This window comes from Oryctolagus cuniculus, chromosome 16 (genome assembly GCF_964237555.1).
Source record: "Oryctolagus cuniculus chromosome 16, mOryCun1.1, whole genome shotgun sequence".
NCBI classification, from domain to species: Eukaryota; Metazoa; Chordata; class Mammalia; order Lagomorpha; family Leporidae; genus Oryctolagus; species Oryctolagus cuniculus.
In genome coordinates, this window is record NC_091447.1 from 70,837,076 (window position 1) to 70,846,054 (window position 8,979).

At 53.3% G+C, this 8,979-nt stretch overlaps 1 long non-coding RNA gene across 1 annotated transcript; it reads left to right on the forward strand.

Moving 5' to 3' along the window:
- Positions 1-757: 757 nt before the first annotated feature.
- Positions 758-5,463, forward strand: LOC127488465 (uncharacterized). The gene is made up of 5 exons (XR_007916160.2): positions 758-824; positions 3,095-3,225; positions 3,950-4,016; positions 4,592-4,702; positions 5,361-5,463. It is a non-coding gene; the product is annotated as an uncharacterized lncRNA (long non-coding RNA).
- Positions 5,464-8,979: the final 3,516 nt, after the last annotated feature.

Genomic DNA, 8,979 nt, shown 5'->3' on the forward strand with positions numbered 1-8,979 from the left:
TTGGATCAGCCCAGCTCCAGCTGTTGCAGCCATCTGGAGAGTGAACCAGTGGATGGAAAACAAATTCTCATTCGCTTGCTCTCGCTCTTTCTCTCTAATTCTGCCTCACTCTTTCAGATACGTAAATAATATCTTTAAAGAAAAAAGCAGTAACTAACTCAGAGAGAGACTTGGTGTTAGACATTCTAGTGAAAGACCTGAAAATGAAGCAACTACCTTCTACTGAAATCAACAGACCCCAAAATAGAAATCCACATGCCAATTCTACCTGCCCACGAGTTCTCAGCACTGGTGCCACTTTATCACTGTTGTTTTTCCAAAGGATCCTTATATATGTAAGCTACTGAATACCTCTGTGACCATTTTGTCTCATATTGTGCATAAAATTCGCAGTTTACAACATTTTCACATTTTTAACGACAGTTGTTCATTACCCACAGGCTAGTTTATATTTTCCCATGATTCTACAGCATGCGCACTGTGAACCCCATGCCCATGTTTAGGAACTGTGCACAATCAATCCGCCCTGTGCGCATGCGCAGTGTGATCTCGGACATTTCGACGCATGCACAGTGTAAAATGGCCGCCATGGCCAGGAATGAGGCGCATGTGCAGTAGGAAACATACCCAGCGCACATGCGCACTGTGACCCTGGGCAATTTGACGCATGCACATTGTGAACCTGGGCCATGTTAGCTCATGCCCATTATGACTCACGGATTTTGCGCATGTGCAGTGTCCCCCAGGCACCGCCCCACCATGGCCACGCGCCGTGCACCTGGGGCTGCTGCTGTTGCTGCTGAGCACGGGGCTGCACGCCCAGAGTGAGCTGGGGTGTGGCCAGGGATGCCGGGGGCGCCGGGGTGGGGGCACAGCGACCCCCCGAAAACAGCCCCAGGGTTCACGGGTCCTGACTCCACCCCATACTGAACTCCCGGCGTGCACCGCAGCAGCAGCAGGGCTCTGTGGGCTCCATCCAGGTCTCCAGCAGGTGCAGAGGGGCTCCATCCGGGTCTCCTCTGGCAGGTGCACGGGTCCCCAGGAAGCTGTTGCGGACCCGGATGAAGCCCCTGTGGGACCCAGACGCAGCTCGCGGGGTCGGTCTGGGGCCCTGGGAAGCTGCTGGGAGCTCGCGGGGGGGCCCGGGTGGAGCTTCTGGGGCAGATTCTGGGGGTGACAAAACATTCTGGACTTTTTATTTTTTTTTTCATGGAAACCTCATTTTTTGTTGCTTTTTGACCTTTTCCTGTCAAAGAAACAAATTTTCTGACTGAAAAAATATTCTAGAATGTTCTGGAGTGTTCTAGGAATCGCTTCCATGTTGATTGTTGGCCCCTAGGCCATTTTTCTCATTTTTTAAATCTTTTTTTGTCAGAAAACAGGTTTTCAGACTGAAAAAAATTTCTAGAAAATTCTGGAACATTCTGGGTTTTTTTAAGATTTTTTTTTAATGGAAACCTTATTTTGGCTCATTTTTTTGCCTTTTTTCTGTAAGAAAAACATGTTTTCTGACTGAAAAAAATGTTCTAGAAAGTTCTGGAATGTTTCTAGAAGTCGTTTCCATGTTTCTCCATAGGCTGTTTTTTGATCTTTTTAAAAAACTTCTGTCAGTAAAACAGGTTTTTTAACAGAAAGAAACATTCTGGAACCTTCTAAAACAATCTACAATATTCTGGAATTTTTTTGAGGATTTGTTTTCCGCGGAAACAGATTTTTATCTTTTTTTGACCTTTTTCTGTCACAAAAATGGACTTTCTGACTGAAAGAATATTCAAGAATGTTCTAGAAATTGATTTCTTGTTGATATTCCCTAGGCTAGTTTTTCTCATTTTTTTAAACTTTTTCTGTCAGAAACAGGGGTTCCCTAACTGAAAGAACATTCTGGAACATTCTGGAATTTTTTTTTTTTTTTTTGAGATTTCCTTCATGGAAGCATCATTTTTGGGCGATTGTTTTTACCTTTTTTGGTCAGAAATACAGGTTTTAAGAAAGAATGTTTCTAGAATGCTCTGGAATGTTCTAGAAATTGCTTTTGTGTGTTGATTGTAGGTCCCTAGGCCATTTTTTCTCATGTTTTTAGATTTTTTCTGTCAGTAAAAGAGGTTTTCTGACAGAAAGAACCTTCCAGAACATTCTGGAATTTTTTAAGATTTTTTTTCCATGGAAACCTCATTTCGGGTCATGTTTTTGACACTTTTCTGTCAGAAAAATGGATCTTCTCACTGAAAGAATGTTCTAAAACACGTTTCCTGACAGAAACATCATTCTAGAATTTTCTAGAACATTCTAGGATGTTCTAGACATTTGCTTCCATGTTGTTTCTCCATAGGCCATTTCTTTTCATTTATTGACTTTTTTTGTTAGAAAAATGGATTTTTGATGGAAAGAACACTCTACAACATTCTGGAATATTCCAGAAATTTTTTTAAAGCATTTTTTTCATGAAAGACTCACCTTTGGCCTTTTTTCAACTTCTGTCAGAGAAACTGATTTCCTGACCCAAAGGAAAAAAAAAAGCTATGTTCTAGAGCATTCTGGAACATTCTAGAAAATTCCAGAAGCGAGAAATGCCATACAATCTTCCAGATTTGGTGCCAGGTGTTCGCAGGCAGGTCCTGGCACACACTCCCATGCTTCCCCTGGCCACTTTGTTCTGGCCAGAGCCAGCCTGAGCCCAGTGCAAGTAGAGCGAGAAATGGGATTAAAGGATTTCACACTGTGGAACTGGTCTGAGCCAGTTTTTTCACTGAGAATGAAATCTCCAGGAGCGTTCAGGTACCTCCTCCCGTCCCCGGCGGTAACCCAAATGTTTGCACGACCTCGGCCCCGCCTACTCCCGCCCCCCCAGCCCCAACTATAAATAGACGCTTCAAAGACAACGAAGACGAGGATGAGGACGGTGATGAAGGCTCTCCTCCTCGCCCTCGTGGTGGGCGTGCCCTGTGCCAACGTTGACCCCACCCAGGCATTATTAATTTGCGTCATTAAATCGCATCATTAATTGACATTAGTTCACGTCATTAGTTCGCATCATTTCTTCGCATCATTAGTTTGCATCACTAATTCGCATCATCAATTTGCATCATTTCTTCAGGTCTCTGGGCCCTGGCGCACCATCACCATTGCCTCTGACAACCCCGCCCTGACCGCGGACAGCGGCCCCCTGCGGGTGCTGCTTGGAAACATTCAGGGCGGCAACGCACTGACGATCACCTTCTTCGTCAGGTGAGCATTGGGGCAGGGCCAGGGGAGACGAGCCGAGCCCAGAGTCAGAGACACAGGGGGGAGCAGTGGATCCCAGAGACGGGAGAGCAGTCGAGCCCAGAGTCAGAGAGCTGACGGTTGGCTTAGATGTCAAGTGAGCGGGGGTGGGGCCAGGCGAGCTAGCCAGAGGGAGAGACGGGGGGAGCAGTGGAGCCCAGACTCAGAGAGCAGGGAAGATAGGAGCAATCGAATCCAGAGAGAGCCAGGGGAGAGCAGTCGAGCCCAGAGTCACAGAGCATATGGCCCAGGGAGAACAGTCAATCCAAAAGACATAGGGAAGACTAGCCAAGCCCAGAGAGAGAGCAGACAGGAGCAGTCAAGCCAAGAGACAGAGCCAGGGAAGAGCAGTCGAACCCAGAGAGTCAGGGGAGAGCAGTCAAACCCAGAGAGAACGACGGGTAAAGCAGTGGAGCCCAGAATCAGAGAGCAGATGGCCCAGGGGGGAGCAGTCAAGCCCAGAGACACAAGGAAGATGAGCTGAGCCCAGAGAGAGGGCAGGCAGGAGTAATCAATCCCAGAGACCAGGCATTCATGAGTAGTTGATCCCAGAGCCATCGAGTGGGTGGGCCAGGCAGGAGCAATCTATCCCAGAGAGCAGGCCAGGCAGGAGCAGGTGAGCCCAGAGACCAGGCAGGCAGGAGTAATGGATCCCAGAACTGTCCTCCCGGCCCATCCCCCCACCCAGGGAAAACGGGGTCTGCACCCTGCACACAGTTGTGGCCCAGAGGAACGCGGACGGCGTCTATGCAACTGTGAGTGCAGGGGGGGATTCTGGGACGTTCCAGAAAATTTCAGGACATTCCATGGGGCAGGGGCAGGGGCAGGGGCAGGGGGTGGGGGTGGGATTGTCTGTGCACAGCCCTGGGGGGGGTCGCAGGTGACTCCAGGTGATATTCCAGGAAGAGAGCTTTGCAGAATGTTCTACAATGTTCCAGAATGTCCCAGAATATTTCAGAAAATTCCCAGAATATCCCGGATTTGCTCTAGAATGTTCCACAGTCTTCCAGAAATGTCCCAGAGTGTTCTAGCATTTTCCAGATGCTTCCACAAATGGTCCATGATGTTTTTCTGGAATGTTCTAGAACATTTCTGAATCTCCTGGAATGTTCTAGAACATTCCGGAATCTTCCAACTTTGCGCCAGACAATTCTAGGATGTTCCAGAATGCTCTACACAATACCATAACGTTCTGGAATGTTCTAGATAAAGCTTCTGGGATGTCCCAGCATGCCCCAGAATGTCCCAGCATGCTCCATAATGCCCTGAAATGTTGCACAATGTCCCAGCATGCCCTGGCATGCCCCAAATGCCCGCCTCTTCCCCACAGTTGAGGGCCATAACTACTTCAAGTTCCTGGAGCAGGACAACGGCCACATTGTCTTCCTCAGCCAGAACGTAGGTACTGATGGCACAGTCAGCTGCATCACCCTTGCCGCCGGTGAGCACCCTACACACACGCGTGCATACAGCCGGCGCCCACTACAGAGAGCCTGCCCCCAACTGTATGCATTTGGCACCCACTAGATAAAGTGAGCAGATACAATTGGCACCCCCAGACAGGGCGAGTGTATACAGTCGGCACCTACTAGATATCCAGGTGGCTTTTGCTGAATGTATACAGTCAGCACTTACTAAGCAGAGCCATCCTGACCCCATCCTATCCTGGGTGCATTTGGTCAACTGTACACAGCCGGTGCATACTGGAGAGAGAAAGCCATCATGACCCTGACTGTATAAAGTTGGCACACACTAGCAGAGCCATCCCGACCCTGAGTGTAGACAGTCAGCACCAACCGCATGCTGCCCCGGGTGGGTCCGGCCAGCAGTATGCAGCCTGGGTGTATACAGTTGGCGCCAACCCCAGTGGTACACTGAGGGCACCAACTAGATGGAGGCACCCTGACTGCATATAGCTGATGCACACTAGACAGAGGCACCCTGAATGTATACAGCCGGTGCTGACCTTGTGCTGCCCCGGCATTAAGCAGTGGGTACCCACTAGACAGCGTAAGTGTATACAGTCAACACTGAACCTGGTGGTATGCAGTGGGCGCCAACTAGACAGGGTGAGTGTATACAGTCAGCATTCCCTGTAGCCTGGGACCAGGAGCTGAGTGACGAGCACCTGGCGCGGTTCACGGCGCTGACAGAGGAGACTGGGATTCCCAGGGAGAATGTGGATTGTGTGGCCGGCACGGGTGAGCCTGGGGTGTGGCCGGGGTGGAGGGGGTATGGCCAGGTGGGAGTGGGGGCGTGGCCATTGTGGGCATGGCCATAAGTCAGGGGCGGGGCCGGCATGTGAGAGCTGGGTGGAGGGGGCATGGCTGGCACGTTCCAAGGGGCTCCAGAAAAACCCAGAATGTTCCAGGGAGTCCCAGAAAATTCCGGAACGTTCTGTGCAGCCCATGGGCTGCCCTGTGCTGACTCAGCTGTGTCTCTCTCTCCCTGACAGACACCTGTCCCCAGTGACACCAATGCTGAGGCCCCGGTGAGCAGAGCCGTGGTGCCAGCTGGTCCCCGCACCTCCCCAGGAGAGCTTTCTGGACATTCCGGAATATCCCAGAATGTTCTGGAATGCCCTAGATGTTCCCACCAAGGCCACAATTGCCCCCAGTGGGCGGGGCCATGTTCTAGATTGTCCAGATTATTCTAGAATGCCCTGGAACATTCTAGATGCTCCCAACACGGCCACGATCGCCCCAGTGGGTGTGGCCATGTTGCAGAATGTTGCAGAATGTTCTAGAATTCTCTGGAATGTTCTTGAACATTATTTAACATTCCAGAACATTCCTTTTTTCTCTGTTCTCCCCCCCGCAACAGAACAGCCGAGATACTCTCGCCGATGTCTCCCTGCCCCTCGGACGCAATCGCCACTGGAAGCTTCCAGAATGTTCTGGAATGTTCTAGAATGTCCTGGAAGCCTTTGTCCCCAGCTCACCCTCTCTCTGCTCCTCTCTCTCACTGACGCCATAAACTGCATTGCACACGACTGTGGGTTCTGTGGTCTTTCTGGAATGTTCCATGGATGGACCCCCACATCTGGCTCCCAGAATCCCCTGGGAGAAGCCAGGACCCCACTTCTGGCTCCCAGAAACCCCTGGGACTCCTACTCCAGCACCGTCTTCCCCACCACCTGTGCCTTGTGGGGACACAGGTTTGGGGATCAGGACTGTCAAACACCATAGTCCCGCCTCTTTCTGGCTGCCAATCATGATAACACCGCCCCATCTCTAGGCCCTGAGCTTCCACCAGGGGCTCCATCCGGGTCCCCAACAGGTGCACAGGGCTCCCAGGAGCTCTATCCGGGTCCCCAGGGATCTATCTGGGTCTCCAGAGGTCCCTAGGGATCTATCCAGGTCTCCAGGGCTCCATCTGGGTCTCCGGGGCTCCATCCGGGTCCCCAGCAGGTGCTCATGGCCCCCAGGAGCTCCATTTCTGGTCCAGCTGGGACCTCAACAAAGCTGGGATAACCCAGTGGCCGCCAGGCCAGGACCATGGGACAATCCGGGAACCGTGGGAAAACATGGTGCCCTGGCACCTCTGGGCTGAGCCCAGATTCGGGGGAAGGGAGGGATCGCCGAGCCCCAGTGAGTGTCCCTAAGGGCAGAGACCCCCGCCCCTCCCCCACCCCTGGATCTGGGTCTCCAGGGCTCCATCCGGGTATCTAGCAGGTGCACAGGGCTTCATCCGGGTTCCCAGTAGGTGCCCAGGGGCCCCAGGAGCTCCATTTCTGGTCCACCTGGGACCCCCGAAGCCTCCGGCCAGGACCATGGGAACATGGCTACGCAACCCATGCAGGCGCCCTCAGGGCCTCTGGCCAGCTCTCTGTTGCTAGGCAACAGCCACAGACAACCCGGACCTCTGGGCTTAACCCAGTTTCTAGGCAACGCTAGCGGGCGCACTAATTCCTTAATGAATTTTTAATTTTTTAAATAAAATTTTAAATTAATTTTAATTGAATTTATTTTAAATTAATCTCTGAATTTTTAAAATTAATTTTTAATGAATTTATTTTTAATTATTTTGGACAGCAGTGGCAGCCATATTGGATTCTGGCAAAACTTCTCTGACAGAAACTCGAGGGCGTCCCTGTCAAGGAAAGTTGCCTTTCGGACCCAGGACCGATTTCCTGACAGAAACTTGTATGAGAATTAAAATGTTTTTCCTGAGTGACAGGTTTCTGAGTGATGGGCAGGGGTGATCGGTGTTGACAGGTGTCCCCACTGAGACCCCTGGGACCCCCAGAGACACTGAAAGACACCCAGAGACCCCAGAGAACCTGAGACACCCAGAGAACCCCTGAGACCCTCACAGACCCCCCAGAGCTCCCAGAGACCCCCTGATACTCCGAGAGACACACAGGGACCCCAAGTGGCCCCCAGAGATGCTGAGAGATCCAGAGATCCCCAGAGACCCCTGGGAACCCTGAGACCCCTGGGACCCCCCAGAAAACCCCTGAGACACCAAAAGATGCAAGGGACCCCGAGTGATCCCCAGAGATGCTGAGACCCTGAGGGACCCCCCCCAGAAACCCCCAGAGACACCTGAGACCCCCCAGGAACCCCCAGAGACACCCTGCAGTGACTGTAAGAACTCAGAAGTGGACCAGAAGTATCCAAAAATGGGTATAAAAGGGACGGAAGTGGACCAGAAGTGACTTAGGAACCCAGAAGTGCAGGGAAGGAAGGAGGGAGCCCATTGAGCTCAGAACCCCCCCCCCCAACCTGGGCTGAGAGCCCTGCCCCTGGGTTGAGAGCTCCCCCCGCTCTTTTTAAAGAATTTTTTGGCATCGCGGCTCTTGTCTACCCAGTCCCTGTCCTAGTACAGCATCCTCCGCCCTCTGCCATCCACAGGGTTCATGCCTGCAATGCCCACAGCAACAACCAAGGGGTGGGGCCAGGCTGGAGTTAGGAGCCTGGAGCATTCCATCCAGGCTTCCAGCAGGTGCACAGGGCCCCCAGGGGCTCCATCCGGGTCCCCAGAAGGTGCACAGGGCCCCCAGGGGCTCCATCCAGCCCTCCAGAAGGTGCACAGGGCCCCCAGGGGCTACATCCAGGCCTTCAGCAGATGCACGGGGCCCCCAGGGGCTCCATCCGGGTCCCTAGAAGGTGCACAGGGCGCCCAGGGGCTCTATCAGGGTCTCTAGCAGGTGCACGGGGCCCCCAGGGGCTCCATCCGGGTCCCCAGAAGGTGCACTGGGCTCCCAGGGACTCCATCCAGGCCTCCAGCAGATGCACAGGGCCCCCAGGGGCTCCATCCAGGTCTCCAGCAGATGCACAGGGCCCCCAGGGGCTCTATCCAGGTCCCTAGAAGGTGCACAGGGACCCCAGGGGCTCCATTAGGGTCTCTAGCAGGTGCATGGGGCCCCCAGGGGCTCCATCCAGGCCTGCAGCAGGTGCACGGGGCCCCCAGGGGCTCCATCCGGGTCCCCAGAAGGGGCACGGGGCCCCCAGGGGCTCCATCCGGGTCACTAGAAGGTGCACGGGGCCCCCAGGGGCTCCATCCGGGTCCCCAGAAGGTGCAGGAGGCCCCCAGGGGCTCCATCCGGGTCCATAGAAGGTGCACGGGGCCCCCAGGGGTTCCATCAGGGTCCCTAGAAGGTGCACGGGGCCCCCAGGGGCTCCATCCTGGCCTCCAGCAGATGCACGGGGCCCCCAGGGGCTCCATCCAGGCCTCCAGCAGATGCACAGGGCCCCCAGGGGCTCCATCCGGGTC